We start from the raw sequence: 19,653 nt of genomic DNA, 5'->3' as shown, positions 1-19,653 counted from the left end.
TAAGATCGATCGAGGCGTCCTGCAGCCTATACCTTCCAAACCCCATCTTACGGACGTCGAGGTGCATTCCAAGTCGAATAATAATAATAATAATAATAATAATAATAATAATAATAATAATAATAATAATAATAATAATAATAATAATAATAATAATAATAATTCCCGAAGTACGTGTGTCAAAGTTCGACCGCATAGACAGAGTCCAGCGGGGAAAGCAGCGACGAGAGGTCTGTCAGACGCGTGTTCTTGCCGGAATGTCGCGCTATACGCTAGGTATTTCTGCGTATAGTGTACCGACTGCAAGGCTACTGCCGTGGGATCCTCCAGAAAAGATCGCGCAACATCGTCTTAAGGTTGCGCACACTGGCGGAGATTGGCAGAGTACGCGTCAATGCAGGCGTGCTCGTGAGCATTCACCGCAACAACGTGATGTACCCCATCAACATTTCCTGCTCCTTGTACTTTCTGTTTGCTTCTTCTTCTTCTTTCGCGCGATAACGAGAAGTTAGCGCAGTGAGGAACAATGCTGGATATATTCAAGCGGTTCATCCAGCTGGGCAGTGTGTGCGAGGTACAGAAGTCTTTATGGGCGAGCGACGGCGCTTGTTGCCGACTGCCGCTGCCCGTTGCGTGTATAGAGTTAGATGTGACCAAAGAATGGCCGCGACGGCTGTGGCTGTGTGAGGCCCGTGTTAGCATCGCGCGCTTTTCACGCGGCGATGCGTGATCGGCCCTGACAAGTACATGTGCGCGCGCCACGTTTCTATTTCTTTTTGTGCCCCCCCCCCCCCCCCCCCCCCCGGGAAGGTTGTTTCTTTACTGGCGCGGCGCATTCGGCAGCCCTCTCCGGCTCCTCGAAGACTGAGCGCGTCCGACTCCTGCATGGCGCGAGACCTCGTTTTTTTTTTTTTTTTTTCTCCGTCGCGCTCTACAATGGAGAGGGTTTTTTTTTTTTTCGGGACGCCGTTATTTTTGCAAAACTGAGCGCGGGCGTCACGATGCACTGAATTGGGGCGCTTGAAATCGATGATATGTTATGCTGCAATGCCGTGAGCGCAGGCTGCCCTCGGACTCTTTGTCTTGGCGACTTGTATATGGTGAAGAGCGCGTCAGGTGCCGCCGAATGAGCCCGCGCAACCCCCCCCCCCCCCCCTCCGCTACTTTCCCCGTTCTTTTGACAAAAGGAGGGGCATGCGGAGGTGTGTGGCACTTGCATCTCCGGCCGCCTATGTGACGCCTCTTTTGTTCTCGCGAGTGTTTTGCGACCCTTGTCCGCTGTTTACGACCGCCATAGTGACTTTCGTAATCTGCGGCGAAGATACCAGTTGGACGTGCCGAGGAATAAAAATATCCTGACTAGAGAGGGAGCTAGAGAGAGAGAAAGAAGATTTTGATCACGCATTGGGACACCTTAAATTAAATTTCATTCCTAATATTTCATTATCTGCTGCCTTTACTAAATTTTTCTCCGGAAGGTCCTGGTTTCGCGGCCACTGACAGGAAGCCTTATATTTGCCGTTAGTGCAAACCTGCAATGTCTCGCAGTATGTTTCAGGGCTCGCTCGTGGTCACCTCACTGGCGTGTCTAGCAGCGCAAATTTTTGCTTATTTATTTATTTATTTATTTATTTATTTTATTTATTTATTTATTTATTTATTTATTCTGTTAATTTATTCTTCGCGTGATCTCTTAACTGAACATAGCCACGTATTGTGGTTTCCTTGTGTAACGTCTTTCTTGACCGCTAAGGGGAAAAAAAAAAAAAAAAGCAGCCGATGCACTACAGCTGGAATGCATCATGTAACCGCACAAAAACAAGGGACAAAGAAGGAAACACCTGTCCTGTGTGTTCCTTCTTTGGCACTACAGCTGCTTCTCGCTTTCTTTAAGAGCACGAAGACATGTACCCAGGGGAACCAAATAGAGGCATGTTCATTCTTTGATGAAGGTGACGATGATGCAGCTTCACCGTCTGCAAGCCAATACACATGTCAGGGCGATTTCATGCGCAGTTTTTTCTTCGATTTATCGCGCGATTTGTACAATTTTTCGGTAACGAGGGCTGCGTGGGGACTTCCACGTGGCTTCGCGTGAGCTCGCGTAGCGCCAGAGGCAAAAAACAGTGGGCCGCTAAGCGTTCTGTGCCGACGGGTGACAACGCATGGTGGTAACCCGGCGTGATTGCCTAGTGGCTTTGGCGTCACGCTACTAAGCACCAGGTAGCGGGATCGAATCCCGGCCGCGGTGGCCGCATTTCGATGAAGACGAACTGCAAAAACGCCTGTGTGCCGTGCGCATTGGGTGCACGTTAAAGAATCCAAGGTGGTCAAATACTTATCCCCCCCCTCGCACTACGGCGTGCCTCGTAATCAGATCGTGGTTTTCAGGCACGTAAGATCCCAGAATTCATTTCGCGCGTGGCGGTGTTTTTGGTCCCTGAGCAACCTCCAAAGCCTGTGTCCTCCAAGGTTGCCTGCAGACCACTTTTGCCGTTTACAAGCCGGCACCCTGGCGCGCTTCCGGACTTCGCCACATAATTTGAGCGGGCAAGAAAGACAGATTGGCGAACCGCCACTTTCGCGGCAAAACAGAGGCCCACAGGTTTTCAGCAGTTTTCATTTACATGATTACCACAAATACAGAAATCAATTTTGCCGTGTAATACATATAAAATTTTAATATTTCGTTCTTGAAGTATGATAAGCTTTTGTTTTATTCCAAACCTTATAAAGAGGCGTCTCCTAAATCGAGTTAACTTTAAGAGACACTTGTTTTTTCGTCGTAATATCGACTGTTTTAGGTGTCTTTGTCCTTGTAGAATGCTGGATTGGAAATTTCTTGGGGGCCGCCAGTGCAGTGCTGTCAAGGCGCGTGCAAAATAGTTTATAGCTTTCACCATCACTCCTCGCGCTTCGATCCCGTCTCAGGCAATGACTATAGTTTGTGTTACTATTATTATTATCATAATCATAACTTGAAGGCTTATAAATAATTTGTATTTATGTTTTAATCAATACTGCCCGTTGTAGTAAGGTTTGGAGAAAGTATTTTGTATTAAAATTTCTGCTAAGGGCAAACGACGCCTTTATCGTCGACCTCGATTGGCTCCCGCAGTTTAATGGACGCTATGGGCGTCGCAACCGCGCAGCTCCTCCACACAGATAAAAAGATAACTCTCGAGCAGAGCTACAATTGTTACTCGGCCGGCGAACAACTCCGATAATTGTTTCACATCTGAATGCGGCCTGCGGGCATTGGCTCAGCATAGGCTGAACGACGATAGCGCTCATGCAGTCGATAGTCCCCATGCAGTGGTGACCACTGCATGGGACTGTGTAAAGGTGTTACTCCCTAACGGGTTTATTTTGTATAACGTTCATGCATCTCTCTCTCTCTCTCTCTCTCTCTCTCTCTCTCTCTCTCTCTCTCTCTCTCTCTCTCTCTCAGCTAGTACAATGCGCGGGGAGCGTTGCCCGCTTGCGCACTCTGTTTACTCCTTGCGAAAGTATAGCCACTCCTGCGCTGTGCTACCGGATAAAGAGAACGACGGGTTAATCTGAGACCTCGGTTCCTCCGGGCGCGAGCATCAACCCCTCACCACTTTTCGCGAGCATCAGGTGTTTCGAAGGTTTCGCAAGTGTAACCAGGCACATAAGATGGGTCAGGAGAGGAGAGCAGAGGGGGGGGGGGGCGCACCGCGCCTTTTCTTTTTTCGCCAACGAGACGAGACGGCCCCCCCCCCCCCCCCCCCCCCCAAGCGAGAACCTTCACTTCCCAACTTTAGGGAGGAGGAAGGCACACGCGCAAATCGGGCCGAGCGGCCACCGCGGGCAAGCGTAAGCGCGGGAATCGGCCCCGCTCTCTGGGGCGCTGGTCAGCGCTGTCCGTTGGCGACGACGGCGAGCGGCGGGTAGCGCGCGCCGGCCGCGGGCGCGCTTCGCGAGTCGCGCGCACTCGCCAGAGATGGGCGAAAAAAAAAAAAAAAAGAAGAGCGGCAGCATGGCGCGTTCCCAAGGGGGGGGGGGGGAGGGCAGCGGCCTTGGGAGCTACAAAACAGAGCGTCGCCAACGGCACGAAAAGGAGAACCAGGAAAAGGCAGATCCATCACCCCGGCGGTAATCTCTCGGTCATGAATGGGGTGAGACCGCCAGTCGGTCGGTCGAAGCGGACAGCCCTTTATTTCTCTTATTTGCTTTGCTATTTTTTCTTCTCTCCTATCCTCTCGTTTTGCTTGTAGGAAGAACGACCAAAACAAATATAAATATAATAGAAGGAAATCGCGTGTATAGAGACAGTATATAAATATATGCTCGCGCGAGCAGGTTCTGTGGCGCCTTTCTCTTGCCTGCAGCCCGCATATTGTGTGTAAAGCGTATGCGGAACCGTTCGCCGCGTTTATTGCGTTTTGTTGTATTTCGTTTTGCCATTCTTTTATTCCTTTCTTTCTATTCGTTTTTATTTATTTATTTATTTATTTATTTATTTATTTATTTATTTATTTATTTATTTATTTATTTATTTATTTATTCGTTGGTGCCAGTGACGGTGGCATATGCAGCGTGGTGTTTTTAATGCTCGCTACGGTAGCGCTTTGAAGAAGCGTCTGCCTGGATGAAATGCTTGAGGACGTCCTTTTTAGTAAAAAGAAACAGAAACCTACATGAGTAATTCATAAGCTCTTATATTTCTTTTTTCGAACGTACGAGACATCGTATACGTGATTCCGGAGTACAAATTGAGCCAAAGGTGGAACGTGTCTTTAGAGCGTGAGAGAAGCCTATAAATCCACTGAATTCGCAGTCTACGAATGTAAGTTAGTGCGCTAAACCAATCCTGCAAGTTATTTCAGCTGTTTCTTGTACTCTGGCAAAGGCCACCGCTTCCTTACTTTTGCACGAGTTGCTACCGCCGGTCTTGCCTCAGTGTAAAATGAAGATGCGTGAAAAGGTGTGTACTGTACACTGCTTGTGAACAGGTGGATCTGAAGAGCCGATTATTTCGGTATGTCGTGTTTCTTTTCTTTTCTTTTACTCCGGACAAAAGAGGAAGATGCTTCTCGAAGCCTATTTCTGACATAAAAAAATATATATAATAAGAATTTTTTCTTCAACCCGCCGCGTATAGTTACTATTGCGTTGCTCTGCTGAGGTCGAAGTCGCGGTCTCGATCCCAGTCGCGCGGTCGCATTTCAATGGGGGCGCAATGGAATGCTCGTGTACTTAGAATTAGGTGCACGTTAAAAAAAAAAAAAGACCATCTCCCACTACGGGCGTGTATCATATTCAGATTTTGGTTTTAGCACGCAAAACCCGAGAATTTTCTTTTCTTTTCCAATCGAACCTCCATTGCGCACGAAAATATGGATTTGTTTTTTCATGTGTAATTTTTGTCGCCACCGCCCTCGGTGAGCTATAAAGAAAATCTTACTTAAATCCTCGCATTAAGGGATGAAACGGCGAGACATCGTCGCGACTTTCGACAGCTCAGGGAGGCCAAACTCAATAAAGCCTAATTTTCCAGAGTACTGTACGTGTGGATAACGTACGACAAATGCGATAACTAATTGCTGCTGCACCTGGTCACAGAGGGTTGCTTGCGTTTATTTTTATGCCTCTTCGTTAATTTAAATCTGAAAAGCAAAGGTATATGTTAGTGCGAATGCATTATTAGTATAAAATAAAAGGTCGCCCCGTTTTTTTTTTTCCCCGCACTTACGCTGGAGAAAACTTCATCCACAGTTTCACAGAGCGTGATGAAAGCCAATATTACCCAGCCTTACTGCTGGCTAGACCTGTTGGTGTACACCAGGGGTGCGATCGGAGATGGTTGTTCGGCGCGTTCGTTCGGTTACCGGCGCGCGCGATTGGCCTACTCCGCGCCGACGTCGCCAGCCGCGGGGCGCCGTCCCGTTTTTGGTGACGTCAAAATGACGACACGCTCCTGTCAATCATCCGCCCACCGAGCATTTCGTCCGAACGCGACGGGAGTTGAGAAGTTTGGAGCGATCATACGGCTTCGCATGGCGCGTCTGGTGGATTGGATTGGATCCAACAGGCGGCCTTTGCGGCTGCAGAATGGCACGTTTGCGAAACGCGTTTGAAGAAATGACAGAAAGTGAATTCCGGCGTCGTTTTTCTTTCTCGAAACAAATAATTCGTTGGTTGCACAGAGAAATCGACAACATCATCGGTGCCAGCGAGCCACTGGGATGTTGTCGCTGCCTCTTGAAAAGTGCGCCACTCTTCCCGTCGTTTTTTTTTTTTCTTTTTCCTTCTCGCTGTGCGCGACACCACCTAGGGACGACGCAAAGAACCTTGTAGTTATAAATTGCAGTAGTCACACGTACTACTATTTGAAAACGTGTTTGGGCTTGAGAAGAAAAATAGATTTTTTTAGATAAAGATTTAATTCATTTGGAAGACGAGAAACATTTGGTTTTGTAGTATACTGCTTGCAAGCAGACGACAAACGACGGAAGTAAACTTCCGGGGAGGTCACCGCTTCCTGATTGGCTTCTCTCTCCGCCCCGCTGTCACAAATTTTGCATACTGCAACTTTGTGACGTTGCAGCAACTGAACAGAACGCGCAGCGAACAAAATATCTCCGATCGCGCCCCAGGTGCAAAAGTAAAATCGAAAAAAATAACAACGGTAATATCCATAAACGAAACACGGAAGAACGGCACGAACGCGTGCAGACAAAAAGTCGAGGAAAAATTGTCGACCTGCAGTCGGGCGGCTGAATAAACGAGTTCGGGTTCCAATGCCAGGAGAGATTGTTCAGGGGGTCAGTGCTGATCAGCGCCGACCGTTGAACCGGTCGGTCAAAGACCTTCGGTGCACGAGCCCACGGTGCGCGTCATCCGGAAGGAGTGTGTGTGTGTCTCTCTGCCGTCGATGCACGCCGGGGCGGCCGACCGGCAGCGAGCTACAGCCCGCGGCCGCCGTTTCCCCGGAAAGCACTGTCCTGACGCAGTAGTATGCAGAGCTGCTGCGGGGCAGGGTGCGCTTTCATGCGCGCCGCGGCGGCATTATCGTGGTCGCGCTGTTTCGCGGAATGAGCCGGTGCGCGATGGGCCAGCAGTGAGAGCGCGAGGGGGGGGGGGGGGAGGGGGGGAGCGCCGTCGGGGTTTCGGTGTTTGTCGCTTTTCCTGGGTGGCGAGTCCGGGAACAGGTGCGATCAATCAGGCTCGCCTCGATGACGGATGAACGGCGTCACAGTCTGCTGACGGCCCGCCTCGCGCTGTGCGCCGTTTCACGGAAGGCTCGTCATCGAGCCAAGCACCCAGCAACAAATGGAAAGTTCGGCCCACCCCCACGGCGCTCATTTCCCGCAAGCGCTCTCGTGTTCAGTCATCATCGTTCACGCAGGGTTCGGCCGCGTTTTGGCGCGTCCTGCGCGCGCCCGCTGCTCTCTGACGTCAGCACGAGGTCCACCGCGCGCGCGAGTACATATGCGTGTATACACGTGCGGCACCGTTTGTTTTCCGGCACGGCCGCGGTTTCCCTTCGACCCTAGCTTAGGCCCCTGGCACGCCCGCGTTTTTTGTTGATGGCCTGGAGATAAGCGGCGCCTTTTTCTGCGAGTGGCTCGATACTGCGATGGTTAACTAAAAAAATTGACGGCTAATCCGCGCATCCACGAGCGAACACGCGATTCTGAGCTCACGTCGATGGCGACCTCTGCCGTTTACGAGTACTCGTAAATTGGACAATCGCTAGGTATTGAATACCTCTGGGCGTAAATGCTAGAGACGGACTAAAAGACCTCACATATCATGTGGTCTGTTTAGGCGAATTTTCGCAGACTTGATGCGGAAATAACTTGTTACCGCAGTGTACACTGTCACATAACAGCGGTCATGCTGGACGGAACAGCCGGATGACGCGGATCAGTCCACCGATGTCGATCGCCACCGAGGCCACCACGTTTCGTCGGCCGCTCGACGCGGTCGTCGTGGGCGTCAGCCAGGCGACGCAGAAGCTCGTCACTGGCGTCCATCGGTGACAGAGCGTGCGCGCGTCGTCATCGCCCGTGCAGCTGTGCGCAGCCGTCCGTCGCGGCGTTGCGTGGCGATGATGACATCGTCGCAGACAGGTGCGTGACTTGATTCGTGTAGAGGGGATTAGCCATCGCCGGGCGCACGAGGCTGACGAGAGTGCAGCGCCTGCCCAGCTTTTATGCTCTCCGTGCAGCGCCTGTCCGGCTTTACGACTCCTTCGGCGGTTTCCTCTCGCATGCAGTTGAATACCTCCGGACGGGCGGACCATAAAATCGGGGACAGCGGACGACGGATCTCTCGGCTAAAATGATAGGTGGCAGGAGGCGAGAGGCAAAGAACCACGCCAGAAGGAAAAGGAGCGCACGGGGCGGAAGTAAGGGGAAGAAGAAAGGAGGCGGGAAAGGACCTAGTTCCAAAAAAATCGTCTCTGTTGAAGTACTACGCCTGGCTGAGCGGTCCTGATTGAGATGGATCGTTGCTGAACTAGCTTGACAAGAGCTTCGCCCCCCCCCCCCCCTTGCCGGGATTTTTCTTGCTGTTTGCGTGATTTCGGAGCGCCTTCCTTCTTCTACTCCGTTCTTTGTTTATTGGCTCACTCCGCTACGTGATGTTCTGTCGAGAGGTCCGTTTCTGTTTCTTTTTTTTTTTCCTTGCGCGCGCAGCATAGTAGCTTATGTTTACGCCGAGGCTTCCTTCTAAGCACATGTGCGACGTTTAGTCCGTGTGATTGAACGTCAAGTGTCTCCGCTCAGACGTGCAGTGGTTGGCTCCCCTGACTGGCAAAGGAGCCTTCGCGCTCTTTGCACGGTGCATCTGCCAAGGAATTACCGCGCCGTGTCCACGTTTAGCTCTTTTGCGGCACCATGCTTCATCATTGTCGTACTGGGACGTGAATCCTGCGGCGGGAGGGCAACACTTTCGCAGACGAATTCAATGGCATATCTACCATGGAGGAGGCGTAAGATACGCGGCTTCTCTTTCCGGTTTGTATACTCCACTTGTGTGGTGCCATAAAGCGTCTAACTCGCACGAGTGGATTTAAAGGGAAGGAAGTTACACACACACACACACACAAAAAATGAAGGGTAGGGGGAGGGTTCGCCCCCGCTTCTGACCTGATCCAGCGCCTTTCTGTACATAAATTAGACAGTCGTCCTCTTTTCTTTCTCTTTCTCTCTCTCTTTTCAGGCTAGAACATTCTTGTCAACTTAAGGGTATCCTGTCCTCACCTCACCGCACCTACTGCGTAGAGATAAATTTGCCACTGCCTTCTCGACTGCACGACAAATTGTGATTACATACTAGCTCGCCCAATCTCATAAGAATGTTCCAGAACGCACTCTTATCTCGGTAAATATTTATAAAGCTGCACATTCTCGCTAATAATATCAACATCCATTCTGCTACCTTAAATAACGATAATAAACTTCTGAAATCGAATGTAGGGCATTTTTTCTGCCTCTAAGATAGTGAGTAAAAAGGTAGAAAGCGAAAGGAGGTAAAACGAAAAGAGCGACAGAGAGAGCATTTTGGCACACAATGTGAATCAGTGACAGCAACAGCGATGGCTGGTTCAGTGTCGTGCTGCACTAAGCACGCAGTGTTTTTGCCCTGCTGTGGTAAGGATTTGAAGCAGCGCGCGAACAACCTGGGCACCCCTCCCGCGGTCGTCGTCATGTTCTGTACAGTAGCAGCGCCACTCCGCGCCACTCTCTCACCCGCAGCTGTTCGCCAATGCAGCGATTTTGTTTTCAGTCACTCTGGAGAGAGGCTCCGCTCGTGCTTCCTCAACTCTCTGTTACCGTTTCACTTGCTGCCGCGAAAGACGCGGCTCATTTCGCTGGGTGGGTGGTCCCGCCATCTAGTTTCTCACCGCTGTAGCCTCGTTTTCGTTCTTCTTCGTTGAATTTCTTGTATTTTATTGTCACCCGAAAATCCGATAGTAGAGTCTGGAATTGAATTGTTTCGATTTGAAGCGCACCGATTATATTCAAATTCTAAATCCGCGCGCGTCTATAAAGTCAAGAATAATTCGCATTGACGAATGTTTGCGTGAATTTTGTTGCAATCGATGCCACAACTCGGAAATTCTCCAACATTTCTGTCTCGGTAGTGTCAGCCTTGTTTGCTGACTCTCCTTGGAGGGGATAGAATCGCTACCGTGAAAGAAAATGTTCTCATGCACTTCGAATGTTTCCTATTTTTACACACCATGGTGGCCCTGTGGCTGTGGCGCTCTGCTGCTGAGCAAGAGGTCGGGGGTTCGATACCCAGCCGCATTTAGATAGTGGCTAAATGCAAAAACGCTCGTGGGCGCATTGATTTATATCGCGTTAAAGAACAACAGCTGGTCCAAATTAATTTGTAACCTTCCACTGCGGTGTCCCTCTAATAAGCCACTGTGAAGTTAAGGGACGTTAAACATCGCAGTTAGGTTCTTTTTTCTATTTTGCAGTGTTTTTTTTTCTTCCTTTTTCTTATTTGACTTTCGCGAATGTTTTTCCAGTCGTCATAGTTCGGCTTCGTTTCTCTGACTGAATGCTCTCTTCGGACACGTCACTGAGGTTCCACAACCTGCTACAATGCGTGCACACAGCGCGGCCTTCCCATAGAGGGTACCCAACAGGCGACGGCTGCTTGTGTTAACCTTTGCTTATAGTCAGCGCTCGTCATTTCTTTCACCCCCATCTACGAGGCCGTTAGTGACGAGCATCATCCGGGGAAGGTTTCGGAGGGGTCACAGTTAGCTATGGTTGATGCACAGCGTTGCAAGTTCTCCTCCTCCTCCTCTCTATCTCTTTCTCTCTCTCGTGGGGTTTGTCCTCGTGGCTGCTAGTAGGCCATGACACGCCGAGGTTCTCACCGGCCGTAACGCCGCGACCGAGACAGCGATAGGGTCGTCGCTTGTCAACAACTGAAGTGTACACGGAAGGAGCCAGACAGGCGGCACAAGCACCTGTAATCATTAAGTGGCCTCTCAATCGTTTATCGCGCTGGCTCCGGTGCCCGTTAAGGCGAACATCAAACCTGCATGCGCTGACTTTCCAGACTGCGTTTGCGACTTCGTTTTATCTCTCATGCGGAAGAGCGCGTATGAATACCATCGATGTCTCTCTTAACATTCATTTATATGCATACTGTTTGGTCGCTCGCTGTGATGGGGTGGAATGGGGCGATCGCTTTTTACGCGCTGGCCATAAACATTACACGACTTTAAATATCTTGTTCGGCGTCAACATCGTTGCCGTCGCCTCAACGCAGTTGTGGCGGCGCTCGCATTCCCGCGTGTTCTATGTGCCCCGATTAGTGCGCGATAGGACCGGCCAACGTTCGGGAGATTAAAACGAGACCTGCCACGAAGCTAACGTGTCTGCCCTCTCGGGTGCCTGTCGAGGCCCGCGGTTGTTGTCGAGCCGCTTGCCCTCCGATCTCTTGAATATATTTACTGTAGGCAGAGCAATGGCTGCATACCTATACTCTGGGATGGGGACGTACTTTAGCCTTACATCTTTCCTTACGTTCGACTATTAAAGGTGAGTGTGTTCGTTTAAATATGCGACTACTGATCAAAATTATATGTAACAGAGTTGCACACGATTACAGTGATTGGCTATTGCACAGTGCGCCATAGATTAAATTGGCGTTTTTGATGTTTACACCCATTGTTAAAACCATCAAGCGCCCAAACTTTGATACGTACACTCCACATGCATAGTGTCCTCTATGAACCACAGGATGTGTCCGAGCACTCATAACTGTCTTACGAACAGATTTAAGGGTGACGGAGCGTATATTATGCTACAAGTAAACTTCTCTGGTGCACTGGTATACTGTGCCAACTGTTGCAATTTTTTCTTGAAGTAAAGCAACCTTATGTTTCAAAACAATTTCATTTTGAAATAAGTAATTTATTTAGCCAACATTCATATTCTAGAACGTTTTTTGTGTATCGTCGCGTTCACGACCTTGCGGTACTCAGTTTATTATTACTATTTTTCAACGGCATAAACCGCCTACGTTACTTCGCTATAGCAAAATTACAGTAAACTGTCTGTCAGAAAGTTTTGCCTATGGCATCAGTCAACGTGCCGATGCCTTTTCGTCTGTCACTTGTAATTCATGTGCACCACTAATCAGTCCACCAATCAGTCTTAAGACCAAGCTTCATGCAACTATTACCACTTCACTATAAAACTGCGCTGTGGTTGCCAAGAACGCAGCATCTGAAATTGCGCGCTCCGGAATGTCCAGCAATATATCACTGCAGCGCGAGCTGTAGAAAACGAAACTGTAATCGCCTGCACGTTTCTTGCGATTTCTCAATGCGTCTCATTGTTCGTGCACCTTGATTACGTGCTTCACGAACCGGTCCAATTAAGGCACGGATTAAGGCCCCGTATCTTGAATACTTCTTTGCAGTATTCTCTTTACGCGGACTACTTGTGCGCATAAGCAAAAAGAAACTGCCATCTTTCATTTTACTAGAAAATACCTGAAAACGTTTCGGTTAGAGCTTGGCTCTCAGCGCTTGGAGCTCGTGCGGCGACACAAGTTTCTGGGCGTCGTTGTTGACAGGCGATTGTCATGGGCTGTGCAAGTAAAAGCACTAGAGGAGAAAGTGAATGGGTTTATCAGCGTTCTTCGTCGGTTTGAGGGAATCAGTTGGGGTGGGACATCAGCAGCCCTATTGGCAACGACATGGGCACGTCACCAACTGGCAACGATCACGGGCACGTCAACATGAACACTCGAACGCTAGTGAACTGATGAGAGACAATTATTTTTGTTGTGTGTACGCGAACTTTAGAACTGTTGTTACTGTTGTCCTTTCTCTATTCTTTGTATGCTGTTTTTTTTTGCTATTTTTTTAGCTCATTCATGAATTAGGAGAAGAGGAGTACGCGTAGCCGGCGCTGTCTAACAGGCACCATGCAACATCTCCTTGCATACAGCTAATAAAAAAAAAGGAAGAAGAAGGAGAAGAAGAAAGAACTTGTGCTATATGAAACATATTCTGATGTTAAAGCGCTATTGAAACCGTTTACTGAACGTTATCGTTACAAACGATGCAACAACAATGCCCAAGCAAAATTGCTGTGCAAAGTATATATGTACATATAGACATATCAGAACGCTACAGCTCATTGAGTGCGGTGTGGGGTGGTGAATATAGTATCTCATTTCGTGCTGAAGTTCACGCATTCAAGTACACGATACTGATTTTTCTTTCTTTTGATTTTTTTCTTTGTGGCTTCTTTATTGTTGGATTGCTTTGTCTCTGATACAGGAAGTTTAATAAGTTCAGAAGACGATAGGAAAAGATCTGAAGAAAGCGTGAAACATACACGAAAGAACCAAAGTAGTTCTTAATTCTGTTCCTCGTTCGCGTATTTTTTCTTTATTTCTTGTAGGGTGCCTTTGGGGTGCCTTTTAGAGTACTCGTCTGGCGACAGATGTGTTCACACCGTTAAATGTGCTAAAATCTTGTCTGTGCGTACGCCTTATCATTTATTTAGCGGCATCAGTCAAGGCTACGCTAAATTGTATATATATATATATATATATATATATATATATATATATAGTGGGAGTCTCCCACTATATTATATATATAATATAGTGGGAGACTGCGGCCGCCGTGGCCAAGATTCGATCATGCGACTTCGTGCTTAGCAGCCCAACGCCGCAGCCACTAAGAACCCACGCAATGCTACAGTATAGTGTCTGACCTAAAAAGAACGTTTCGTTCGGATCGCGCGCTCTAAACGATTCTTTAAGGCTTCTTTTTTTTTTGTAATTCGGGTTTTAACGTCTTAATGTTCCCACCGCGGCCTACGAGCGACACAAATTCTCCAGATTGATTTTGACCACCTCGAAATGTCTAAAGTACACGATAGTTTATTTTACACTCTGACCTCATCGTAATGTGACCGCTGAGGTCGGGATATGGCTGAGTTGCCTCACGCTCAGCAACAGAACGCTATAACCACCGAGCTACCACTGAACGTCAAGTCTCTATTCACAAGAAAACGGGTAAAATAAAGGAAAAATAGACCCTTTAAAATCCGCAGCAAAGCTTTGCGCTGTATGGCGTCATTTGCTTCGTCTTGACCTTTTTCTGTTTGTGCGCTCTACGTTCAAACTTTCCGCTGCCTCTTTTTAACGCGCATAGAGGTAAATTTCATACGCGATCTTTGGTTTCAAACGGCATAATATGCGCGTTTTCTGCAAACGATAATGATATATTCAGTTGTTCATTTAACTGACGACACTGATAACGGATCTTTACCATGTTCTTAAAAACACTGCTTGATGCGTATTCCTTTCCTTGGTATTTCATATACTTTTTCTCATTATTGCGAAACGACGTCACGGACAACTAATACGCTAACATGCACGGACAACGGAAAAGGCCGCGTATTCTTCAACAATGGCGTCTCGTCCTTTTTTGACCACATTGACGCATCATCCCGTTTGTTCTCGTGCAGATTCCCGCAGAACAACGAAATGACGTAGACGACCCTTGTGGTGCCCGCCATATACTTCTGAGTTCTGCTTCACGCACACACACACACAAAAAAAACTTTCCACTGCTAAAGCGCCATGTACTTTTTTAATGATTATTTCTGCGGTGAATGAAGCGGTCCCTGACGCATGCAACGAGGAGAGACTTCTTGCTTTATAGCTTTCCGCAGAAAGTCACCGCGAGCACTTCTAGAAATATATGTGCGCTCACTGAGAACAGAAATCTAGATCTAGATGAAGGCAGGAGGAAGAACTTATATATATATCTATATATATATATTCCACTCCGCTTTATTGCTGTAGAATTTTCGCCTTGCGTTCGCATACGCCTATTCTGCCTTTGCTCGACTTGGAATAAACGGTTAAGAGGGTTTGCTATACCCTCCTCCGGCGAAATTGACAGTGGCCGTAACAACAGCTTGATCTGGCATCTATAAACCGGAAGGATAATTTCAGGACAAAGGCGTTCAAACACTGGCGTTTACCGGCTTTAGTCGAATGGACAATTTCTAAAGACAGATTTTTTTGTTTACGTTTAATATCGAAAAATCAGCAGCTGATATTGGTAATTTCTGCCAAGGATGGAGTCGCTGCTCTCTGGTCAAGAACGCAATCGGCGCCGCGACTCCCTCGCCGCACGGTTGCGTAACAGGTCCTGCAATGTATAGGACTGTTCTCGGCGGAAACGCGACGACACGCAAGCTGGCGTGCGATAGGGGGTCGGGAAGCGCACGTATGCCATTGTCGATCCACTCTGCGCACGTTGGAACGGTGACTGAGCAAACACGGTGGCTTCCGGTGCTGCCGTGTGCGTCTCTTGTTCCACGCGTTTGCACGCGCGAACAATTCTACATGTTGCGCAGGCTGACGAGACCGCAGCCGGAAGGACTTTTGGACGCCTTCCTATGCGCAACAGTCTCAAGGATCAGGTAGAAAGTGAAATTATGTCGAGACCTTTTTTTTTTCTGATTGAGCTCTCTGCGTAGTACTTCGTCGGTTAACGCCTGTGAGCTGTTGAACGCTGAAGGGGGGGGGGGGGGGGGCGGTGTAGAAGAAGAGTGTGGTGAAGCTTCTCGACCTAAGCGTTCTACCAGTTTCCAGAACAGCCAGCACAATAGCCTTACGACGTTTTCGCGCACGGAAATTTGTTGTTTTCAATCCAGGTGCCTTTCTAGGACACCTGGCGCCTATCGCGACTTCTTGTGCAGTCGTGGCGGGCGACATTAAAATGGAAGGGACGCATACACTGCGCTAATGTCTGTGTACTTGGCGGCTTCAACACGAGGCGCACACTTTTAAGCCCACACCTGAACACATCTTTTGTTCGTGTCGCGAACATTTCCAGTTCAGTCCTTCTAGGTGACAAACACTTCGGGAGCGATAGAACGATTATGCATTCATTTTCAATTTTCTGTTATTTGCTCGCCGTTGGCGGTGCTCATAGTGTTCCACTGGATCGTGTGCTCCATTACTCTGGACCTGAGGATAACGACGGACAGGCAGCGCACGCACGCAAATCCATGTACTACCCATCATTCCCATGGTGGCTCAACGATTGCAGCGCGAGAGTTCCCTCTAGTTGTTATTGTAGGAAACTCTATAAAGCCACCTGCGCCATTGCTTTAACTCATAGGCGTTTATCCTTCCATGCGAAACGCTTCTTCTTTTTTCTAGCTTCAACAATAGCTAACTGTTTTCATTGATCGCAATATTACGCTGCCATTATTATCATTATTAATCACGATGGCATATAAGGACACCACAGATAGTGATATGAAAGAAATCGCCATGCCAATTTTTTGTATTTCCTCTCCAGGAGGGTGGGCGTGGTGCCCATTTCAGAAGAAAATTGCCAGCTCGCTTCAGCCTACAGTTGAAGTCGATGAAAGGCAGAGTTCCTGATTGAGCTGGGGGGTCAGATAGGGGAGGAGGCAGTGCGCACCGCACTGTATCGCGTGACTCCTCGCGTGAAGGGAGTAGAAGGGGCGTCGGGCTGATAAATGTTTTGACTGCATCATCTTCAGGATCGGCACAAACTAGGAGGGTGCACTATTTTCGCGATCGGCCCATATTTTTGCGTATGATGACGCGTTCATTAATATTAAATAATTTACAGTATTTAACATGTTCAAACTACGATCCAATTATAAGGGGTGCCGTTAAAGGGGAAAAGAGCCCGTATATCGCAATGTTTACAGTATCGTGCTTCTGTGCTCTCCAGTTCGAATCCAGCCGTTGGACAATTTCATTGATTGATTTATTTTGAAAAATTACAATTTCGCCATCAGGATGGAGGAATGACCGCGATAACAACTTGACAGAAAATTACGCGCAGTGAGGCTCGTAGCTTTAGTGGCAGTATGAATTGCCGTAAACATAAGCTGACTAAGTACAAACACTCGCGGTGTGGCGTGCGCAGACACCCACGAACATCGATGACCGCGAGCAGCGCCGGTTAAGAACTGCAGGCTGCTGTTGTCGCTTGTAGCCTCCTGTTCCCTCAGTGTGCACCTCAGGCGTTGAGCGGCAGCGTGCGCCGGACGTGCAGCAGCACGTTGTGTGCCTGCGTCTGGACCACGGGGTGGTCGCGGCGCGCGGGCCCTCCTTGCTTTGGCGTTTCGCTGGATCTCCTCGGCCGGCGTTCTGACAATCAATGCTCGGGGGCACGTTCTTGCGATGTGAGGTACGCGATGCTTTGCTGCAGGAACGCCGCACCGAGAGGCACTGCCATGGCTACTATACGTGTTGGGAAAACGATGGCGCAAACAGGCAGCGTCTGCGTCCAGCAAGCGAAGCTGTATCTACCCGGACGTCTTAGAATATAGCTTCTTCTGTGCACCAGTCTGTGGGATGGAAGCACGAACACGCCGAGACATCTTTCGCAATCTGGCGTTCAAATTCTCACGCAAAGAGAAATCCTACAGGTAATCCGATTTATGTTCTCCAGAAAACGCATTAAAACTAGAGAAATCGGTATTTTTTATGTGCAGTTCTCGAAGACGGCAAGATATCGGGTGGAGTGGTCGATGTGTTGGCATTCGATTAAAGCGGGCCAAGTGTCAACACACTGGCTTGCTCGCGGGAAATGCTTAAGGATGTTTTACTCAGCGTGCTTTGGTTTGGCATGCGCCTGTGGCCTAATCGTTAGAGTATATCGGGCTGCTGGGCTAAGGGTTCTTTTTCAAATCGTGCCGTCGGATAATTTTATTGAACTTTGGTTATTACATACACACATATTTCGGGATATCACGGCGGCCAGTGGTCCCGGGAACACATACCCAGTGGCAAATATCGGCCCACATTTTTAGGCTTCACAATATCACCGCGATCGGCCCACGAAAGAGGCTATGAACGTACGCGACACGGAAACGCCGTAGTAACTGCTAGGAAAGACTTTGACTTTAAAAAGAAGGGGGCAACACAAGTGGTAGCAAACCACAGCAAATCAGATCACACGCGTATATGAGCGCTACAAATGAGAGTCGAGACCATCGAGACCCGTATATTTGAGACGCGTCAGCACAGACCTGCTCCGAGGCTCTTCAAGATCTCCCAGATAATTTTTTAAAATATATTCACTTACGCGGAACACCCTGTTCAAGAGCTTATGTTTATGTTTATGTTTATGTTTATGTTTATGTTTATGAGTATGTTTATGAAAGTTGGTTCTGCACTTTACACTGGTGTACTGTATAAGCGTGCAGTTTCACACCTAGGTCCCAATCAAGCATGCGGTAAATGAAACAGGGTTCATTTGCAGTTATTGCTGAGTGGCTCAGCTATAGCCACTCAACCAGCTACGCTTCATCGCTGCTCACACGGTGGCTGCACATATTAGTCTACCCATGCAGTGCGCTCGCTAATGGGGTCATCGTTCGGATGCGAAACATTCCTTAAATTCTTCGCCCGTCGCGAGAAAGTGGAATTATCGCTCCTCGGCTACCTTATACGAGTCATTGGATCCAGTATTGATTGTGCCACGTGTGATATAGTAGCATACACGAGGTTACATGAAGCGTGATCTTGTGAAAATAAGTGTATGTGTCTTCATCATTGTTAGGTACGCGTCTGCGTACGCTCCACAGTTCCCTTCATTTGCGCTGCAATCTTGAGCAGCGCATTGTCTCTTCCTGTTAGCACTATGTGAACTCTTACTCGTCAACTTTGTACGGTCTGTCGGGGTGAACTTCTTTCACTTCACTTCTTGATGCCACGTTTGGTGCCCTCTGTACTCCGGTTTCAGACAAGGATCTCTAAGGGCTGTGGAAAACTGCTAACAAGCGCTTTTATTCTAAACACCCGCGAATGCGTCGGCCACGCGATCGTCCAGTTGTCCATTCCGTGTTCGGTGTAAGTATACCCGGCTGCAGACCGTTCACTGGCTGTTAGAAGGTGAGGACCGACGTGTTGACACCCGTGATACCGCACCTTGATCAATCGCTGCCGTCGCCTCGAGTGCTTATACCACGTTCCGCCTGTTTGTCGTCCTCCTTGCCGACGCGGTGGAAAACACCGCACGCAATGTGCAGCGGGCAGTTGCGGGATAGTTTCTGGTGAGCGTGCCTAATCTGGTCAATTAATCAGCCCACGAGCCCCATCGTGTTTACAGTCTCCGAATCGAGCTGGCGAGCCTTACAGCTCTCGTTGTTTGTGTCACTCGGTCGCATATGTACACTCAGCGTGTCACGGGGGCCTTTCCCGACAGTGAGCTCCCGACGTCTGTCGTCAGGAAAGCGGAAAACACATGCTCGAGCGCGGAGTGAATACGAAAATTATTGCGACGCGCCAAAGTGCGCAGTTGGCTGGTCATGAAAGAGCGACGAAACGTTCGGCGGCGGCCTTCTTCGTCGAGGGGAATTTCGGAGCTGCCTAACGAGATTGACGCGATATCGCATGAAGCCCCTGATTTGGCGGCTCGCGCGTCGTTGTCATTTAATTTGCGTATCACGCGCACTTTGCGAAGGGGCAAAATAGTTATCACGGGACCAAACGTATGTTGCCAACGTCCTTAGTTTCGTAGAAATTAATCAATCAATCGACCAGTGTTTGGCGTGTCACAATGCCTGTAAAGGTAAAAACAACAACAACCTACTGTTTGATTCTCATACACATACGCGCCTT

At 48.7% G+C, this 19,653-nt stretch overlaps 1 protein-coding gene across 1 annotated transcript in view; it reads left to right on the top strand.

Annotated features, from left to right (window-relative positions):
• Window positions 1-19,653, top strand: part of LOC135906656 (protein tiptop-like) — a 455,200-nt gene that overhangs the window by 328,225 nt on the left and 107,322 nt on the right. The window lies entirely within an intron of this gene.

This window comes from Dermacentor albipictus, chromosome 1 (genome assembly GCF_038994185.2).
Source record: "Dermacentor albipictus isolate Rhodes 1998 colony chromosome 1, USDA_Dalb.pri_finalv2, whole genome shotgun sequence".
NCBI lineage: Eukaryota > Metazoa > Arthropoda > Arachnida > Ixodida > Ixodidae > Dermacentor > Dermacentor albipictus.
This window is presented reverse-complemented; position numbering and strand designations above follow the sequence as displayed.